Source organism: Chinchilla lanigera, unplaced genomic scaffold (genome assembly GCF_000276665.1).
Source record: "Chinchilla lanigera isolate Chin_1 unplaced genomic scaffold, ChiLan1.0 scaffold00026, whole genome shotgun sequence".
NCBI classification, from domain to species: domain Eukaryota; kingdom Metazoa; phylum Chordata; class Mammalia; order Rodentia; family Chinchillidae; genus Chinchilla; species Chinchilla lanigera.
In genome coordinates this window covers 4889116-4897112 of record NW_004955427.1, presented here as the reverse complement: position 1 = coordinate 4897112, position 7997 = coordinate 4889116, and positions in this window count along the sequence as shown.

Below are 7997 nucleotides of genomic sequence, written 5' to 3'. Positions count from 1 at the left end.
GACCATTTACCTGTAAAAGCCTCAAGTTTATCTTTCTTTATAGCTGAGTAATATTCCATTATATAAAAGTACCACAATTTTTTCATCCATTACTCAGTGGATGGACATTTGGGTTGCTTCCCCAACTTAGCAATTACAAATTGTACCTCTATAAACATGGCTACACATGTATCGCTGTGATATGATGTTTGAATTATCTTTTATCTGAAAGCAAGGACATTCATCTTTCATCATTTCCGTGTGCTCTGAGTATGATAAACTGCTGCTGAATAGATGTCCAGAGGGCCATCGTGAAAATTTTCTCTGCAGAGTTATTGGTTTGTAGTGAATACTGCAAACAGATCTGGGGAAAGGGGTATGCTTCTAAGATAATTCTTACAAAATCTTACTTACACCCAGCAGTTTAGTTACTACTCTGTGTGTGTGTGTGTGTGTGTGTGTGTGTGCATGTGCACATGGTGGTGGGGATCGAGCTCAGGGCCTTGTGCATGCAAGACGACAACTCTACCACTGAGCTGCATCCCCAGGCCAAGTTTAATTATTTTTATTAATACATGCTTGCAATTATTCTCTTGACAGGTCTTCACACATCTGAGGAATCAGCCACTACCATCTATCAGGACACGTGATAGGGGACATGCAGTGGAGGTGACTACAGGACACATGGTCCACGCCCTCTCTGCATGTCCTCTAGAACTATTTCCCCTCTTTAAAACCCCACATTCTCCACCTTTGACTTCAAAACATACTCCCAAGCAGACGTTCAACACTGATATTTAAAATGTTAATATTTATTTAAGACAGTGCTTCACTTACCCTAGAGTCATTTGCATTTGAAGTGCCTCTTCCAAGGTAAAATGAAAAGTTTTGTCAGCTATATTAAAATGTACCATACAATGAAATCAGATTATATAATAAGTAGTATACTATATTATTGTACTCAGGTTATTTTTAACTCTTAAAACTTATATTTCTATTAGTAATAAAAGACTTCAGCAATCTGTTTCTTGAAATAAATTAAAATTTAAAAAACAGGGGCTGGGGATTTAGCAAAGCGCCTATCTGGCAAGCGCAAGGTCGTGAGTTCGGTTCCTGGTACCGGAGAAAAAAACCAAAAAAGATAAAATAAATTAAAAAAATAAAAAAAATTAAAAAATAAAAAACAGTTAGCCAGTTAGAAAAAAGAACAAAATATGTAGGTTTGAAAGACAGACTGTGATGGCTAAACAATCTGCTTCTGGATTTAAAATCAGAGTGGCCATAATAATAAGTGAGAGTGCTATACACAAGGGTACAAACATTTGGAAGCAGTACACTGCAGGTACTTGTGCAGATATGTAACACCTGTAAGCTCTGCTCTCTGGAGGCTGAGGCAAGAGTATCACCTAGAGTTTGAGAATAGCTCAGGCTGTATGGGGAGTTCAAGGCCAGCCTGAATCTTTTAGTGAGACCCTGTCTCACAAAACCAAAAAAAGCAAAAGTATTAATATCATAGATGCATGTTATGAAACATGTTATGAAATTTTCTTTGCAGATAATTACAGATATTTTATTAAGATACTGGAAGGAATCATGAAGATAATGTGATTAACTTCTTTAAAGAATGAAGCTCTTTAGACTCTCTGGATGCAAATGTCTACCTTCCCACGCGGCCAGTACATTAGAGCGAGGACCCACAATCCTGACTTAAGATACAACGTAGAGAAAGTCATTATGTGCACATTAGATTATAGTTTTTACTTAATGGACCCTTTATAATTGAACTGTTATTAATCAGTGAGAAGCATGCTTAATTATAGGCCTATAATTTTGTGAATTCATTCAATGTTGACACATTAGGATATACCTTAGGTACGCCAGTTCCTTCCATTTTTACAAGGACACATGTTTCGTACACTCAGTAATAAGGATTACTTTAAGGTGTTTTTCTTTGAATTAATCATCTTATCGCTTTTGAGTTCCTTTCCAGTGTATCACTCTGTACTATGAATTTATGCCCGGAGGCAACAGTATTTAATCTGTGCTCTGAGGGAATAAACTCCTTACAAAAGCAGCACACAGAGTACAGAGTTACGTTCATGACTGTGCACGGAAAAGAGAATGAACAGAAATAGAATCTTAATCAAACTGTTCCCAAAACATATTTATAAAATAGTAATGTTAATCCCATTTGAGTGTAGTTAATAAGGAAGTAGCAGTGGAATTTTTAAACATTAGAAGTGGTGAGCACATGGCCTCTCATCTGACAGCATCTAATTACATCTAAGCAGACTCTTCCCCTCTCAGAAGATTAATTACACCTAAGAATACCCTTATTTCAGCTACACTGGATTTGCATGCATGCCTACTGTGGCATAATGCAAGACTAAAACTCTTTCTTAAAGGAAATGTCGTGGTTTTCCTTCTTTCTGTGAATGTGCTCATTTGGCAGAAGGTACTAAGAGTGAACCAACCTTCCTTCAATTTTTTTTTTTTTTTTCCAATACCGGGAATTGAACTCATGACCTTGCATTTGCCAGGCAGGCACTGTGCTGCTGAGCTGAATCCCCAGCCCCTGTTCCTTGAATTTGATTTCTCTTCATACCACAACACTTGTAGCACTAAGTAAAAAAAAGAATAACATAATTTATGTTAATGTAAAACAACTGTGTATTGTGAGGAGAAAGATAATTTAAAATTTTTTTCTAGAGAAAATAAGAACATTCACATCATTTTAAAGGAATTAAGCACCTCTTATATTATTGGCTTCCAGACTAAGAAATTCTTAATTAAATTGTGCAACGTGAAATCACCTTAAATTAAATAGAAAAATTGTTAAAAGTACACAAATAATTATGAAATCTATGAGTAATTCAAACTGAAAAATTACTCATGTTGCAGTCAGAATTAGAACACATGAAACCCACACATTTATCTAGGAGAGGATCACTCCATGGCAACGTCAGTATCTTCTAATTTTTATTGAAGCGCTTCCGGGAAAATAATTTTGTCCTGATAACATTGTAGATTGTGTCAGGAGCTCTATTGTTAAGCTACAAGACACCTATTCTGTGGTTCCTACTGCTTCCAGTTCAGCCCTCAGACCTGTAAGAGCTGAATCAACTTCTGGGTAGTAACCTGTCAGCGTTTGCAAACACACATGCTGTCTTTTCTCAAAATGAACCAGACAAACGTCTTCAGTGGTCATAATTCCTTGTGTGCTACATAATCTTTCTTTGCCATGCTCATTGAGGACAGCACTTCACATTTGTTCAATTATTTATTTTTTTCGTGCAACGCATGTACATCAAGAAATTTGGATACCATTTACAGATTCTGAGTTTTGATAAGACAGAGTTAACAGTAGGAATTTTGTTCTTTTGTCAATAACAGACTCAAAGTTATGGTCGAAGTTATTAATTCCTGGATAGACGCCCAAACTAAGCGAAATCACATGAAGTGCGTTTAAAAATGGAGAACAAAAGAAGCAAAAGCAAAGACCCTATTTAGTACTGCAGCGAGCTGTGAGCGAGGCGGGAACGTGACCCCTGGCGCAAAACCTCGACGGCCAAGACTGCGGCATGGTTGAACCAGTGACTGATTCTAAATTTGAAGTCTTCTCTAGCATTAAATTTCAGTAAAATAGATCTGGCAATTAAAGTAACGACATTTTCCCTAATAACTGCTTGAAAATTTTGTCTGTGTACCTTTGTGTGCATCTCTCTCATACACACACACACACACACACACATACAATCACACGTGTATTTTCATCTCTCTCCAGAGTAAGGAGAGTAATTTATTCAGTTCTACATAACAGATCAATAAGCACATTTGATTTGGAAGAGTGAATAATGTAGACCCGTCATATTTATGTGCTTCGGGAAACAATACACAATATTCTATAGAACTAGCAATTTAGCCGTTGTGAAAACCTTGAAAAGTCTACGCAGTTAGGAAACAAGTATCCACAAATCATTTCACCAGGCAATACGGCCAGCTCAGTCCCCACGGGCACTCCGTGTAAGGAGCTGCGACTCTCCAGGGAGGCTCCTGGAGGGGCAGTGCGAAGCCGCGTGGCTGCCTTCCGCGCTCGCTCCCACGGACTTGTTCCGCAACTAAATCATTGCCCACAGATGCTCTCTCGGGCTGGGCCACTGGCAGAACTTTTGGAAATGTAAAAAGCTTATCACAGAAGGATAGAATAATTATTCATTCATATTTCTGCTTATATCACTTTATCAGTAAAACTAGGGCGTGAGGACTTTGTTTAATGGAAAATCACAAGAGGTCAGCGACTTTATCTATGTTACAGCTTGGCATAGACAATCCCTATTATTAATATGAAGGATTAGAGAGCACAGTAGATTTGAGATTTAAAGTATAATTGGCATGAATAAATGTGCATTTTAATTTACTTACATTAAGAGGCATGAATTTCTCATGCAGTGGAACCAGGAAGTCATCTTGTGGAATTTCCTGATAATTAAGTATCTCCACTGAGTCAAATAACTTTTTCTTTTTCTTTTTTTTTTTTTTTTGCCTTTTAATACTATGCATTTGTTTAGTATGAAAGCCAAAAGTGTTTATATAATCTTTCTTGGGGTAGATCTTTTGCCTAGGTACAAATTTTCTCATGCACAAGACTTTAATGTACTTCTGGTGTTTTAGTTTGACCTTTTCCTTTGCCTGACTAAAGAATCATCTTATGAGCTTTTAGGGTCTTCAATGTTTTCTTGGTAACTATCTCCCGGGTATGGGTTTCATTTTGTATTGCTGTTATTTGTTAGCCCTGGAAAGGATACGTGAAAAATGAAACAAATATTCTCTAATCAACATTTTAAAAGACAAAAACATATTTTTATTCTAAAAGAAAATTCACTGATTTTCTACTAGAATTTTTATCCCCTAAAATTTCCTTGGACTGTAGAGTGTGAGGAACAAACAGATTTCAAAATGCTCTGAATAAATCCTTTTTGTAGTTGTCATAATGGAGAAATCGAAGTCAAGCAGTTCATTTTTATTCACTGAGTTTGTTCTCAGCAGAGCCAGAACAAGGAGACAGCTCAATTCCCAATGCTATCGCAATGTGCATCAGTAACAGTGTCCTATAAATATCTCCTTATTTTTCTGGGAATCTGATTTTGTCCTGCTATGAAATGTCACTAGGAGCGTTCTACTGCATCCTGTATGGTTGATTAGTATATTTTAATGCAATTAAAACAAAAGAAAAACAGATATTTTAAATGAATTTTGTCTTATGTAATAGATTAAGCAAATCTTTTCAAGATGACATCAGCCATATCACTGAGGGTGTCTTTGAAATGAAAGCAAACCTTAAACCTTTTGACTCGTGTTAACTTGCCTCTGCTTTCATACTCAGAAGAAATGACTTTCTTGCCTACACACGGTTCTCTTGAGCTTCTCTTCATGCGTAAGGCTTCATGAAATGAACTTCTCAGCCTGCCACAGCTTATGTTATAACAGAATAACAATAATAAAACTGCATTATCAAGCAGATATAAGTTCTATAAAAGAAATAAAATTTTATAGGGGAAAGAAAGAAATCTCATTTTGTCATAAATTAACACTGTGATGACACATGGGGACAGTGAAAGAGCTATAAGTTCCTCACTCACATACTATCCTGTCCTGTATTATCCTGTATTATCAGAGTAGCTCTGAAGATTCTACGAGGTGGGAGAAAAACTTAGATTTGGATCCCAGCACCACTACTGACTGGGTGTGTGACTAACAATCTCTTGTAACCTCTGTGAGGTTTTGTTTCATTACTAATAAACTTAGTTTCTAGAAAATCCCTTATAGGTTTACCCTGGTGATTTAAAAAGGCAAAGCATGTTATGTTATCTGAGTGTCTTCTCTCTACTGAAGACTTCAAAAATGTTTGCCAATTTACAAACTGTATTAGTGGCTAAAAAATCTGAAGAACTACAGTTGGTCTTGTCCAGGGACTTGCAGATTCTTGAGGAAATTTTATTGGGCCCTGGTTGTGCCTTGAAAAAATTATTGCGTTCATTCTTGGCCAAAACCTAGGATTCTCTAGTAATGCTGTACTACATTAAATTAAATAAAAAATATTACTAAATTCTTTTACTAAAGTTTCTCTGAGATGGGTTAAATGGTCAACATCAATAACCTGTTAAGAGTAATAACTTTGAAGCCAGTAAAACTGGTTTTATAGTTGCCACTTGTTTGCTGTGTGCTTTGGGATAAAAATAAAATCAGTGGCTATTTCCATGGTTTATTCTCCAAAACTGAAAATAATAGAGGAAAGTACTACTTCTTTAAAGACAGTGACATGACTATTAATTAGAAATGAGTACTTAAAGTTCTCTCAAGTGCACATGATACAATCTGGCCTTTCCATCTTTAAAATCACGAATATTTAAAATGAAAACAGATTGAGAGTAAATCTATGAAAGTTTTTCTGGATATATTTGTTGGAGGATCATAATCCCATAGAAGGCATACTGAACTAAGTTATTATCACTTTTATTTTAACTATTTCATTAGTAATGGTTAGCAGTTACTGAAAATACTTTTATGTTTATTGTTGCTTGATTATTAGGGCCCACAATTTTAATAAAATATATTTTTTATTTTAGATAATGCATGGCAGGTGGCTAATTTCTTAGTTTCACAGCACATCAAACATTCACTATCTGTGGGTCAGAATGCACCCTCAATTGACAAATTAGTATAGTGACTTTATACATAGAAGGACATGGAAAGATATGTCATGGTGAAGAAGTTGTGGCATATTCATAAAAGCAACACAAAAGTTGACTGTATGACAAGGATGGCCGTGATACCTACTTTATCTCTCCCACGTAGTGTGAATTCTTCCGTGCTGATGCATGTCTGGGAGGTCACACAATGAACGAACAGCTTGGTTTAAGGACAGAAAGGCATCAACCTTGTTGGTTTAACCTTTTCAGAGAGGTCTGCTTGGCACTCTTACTGCTCTAAGAGACATTAATCAAAGAAGAAAAGCAAAGGGTATAAATGAAAATCTCTGAATTCAATAAATTAAAGGCAGCAACAAATGAAACAGAAATTTAAACAATGTACATAGAATATATGAATTCCCATGAGTTCTGTTCAGAGTACATTTTGGGGAACAAGTTAAATGACCTTGAGAAGAATCTATTGTATTGGAACTAAATTTTCCAATCATCAACATTTTTCTCTTTCATAGGAACACAAGAATTTTAAAGATTTGTGTTGTTTGTCACCTTGACAATACTATTTGGATTCATTTCTATTACCATTTATCACTTTCCTCCATTGTATTTTTGGGGCACAATTTCAGACAGCTCTGCCAGTCCAGCTGCCTGGTTGTCTGCATGCATGAAACTCTGGTTGTGACATCTGGACTCTGAACACTAAAGACAGCTTCCTCCACATAAGACCCAGACGATAGCTTTCAGGTGGTGTGAAAGGATCCTATGTATTCACCGCAAGGAATGAGATAGAGCCACAAAATCTCTAGTATTTAGGGAATAATATGTCCATACAATTTTTCCTCAGACCTATAAATATCAAAATAAACTGATATTAACATTTAAAATTCATAGATCAATACAGTTTATATGAAAAATAAAAGAGCAAAATAAATAAATTAGTCAAGAAAAAAACCTGAGACAAAAATAGGAAACCACAGGACATAACAAATTGAATAACTGTAGCATTTGGAAAGTGTGTCTGCATTCCTGGTCCTATTAAATTTGCAAGAGTTCTTTTTTGCTGTGTAGACACAGTTTAAAAGCTGTTACAGAACATTAATGATGATAGAACACACTGAAAGCACTAGAAAGAAGTGACTCTGAGTAAATGGAAGATAATAAACATTTATGTGCATACATAACTTCCATTAATGGTAATCAAGACTGCTTGTAAATCTGAGCACATCAAGATGTGTTGATATATTTGTGTATGTTTACTCTTGAGTTTCACTAGCAGCATATTTTATAATGATGTTAAAAAGGGCCTCTCTG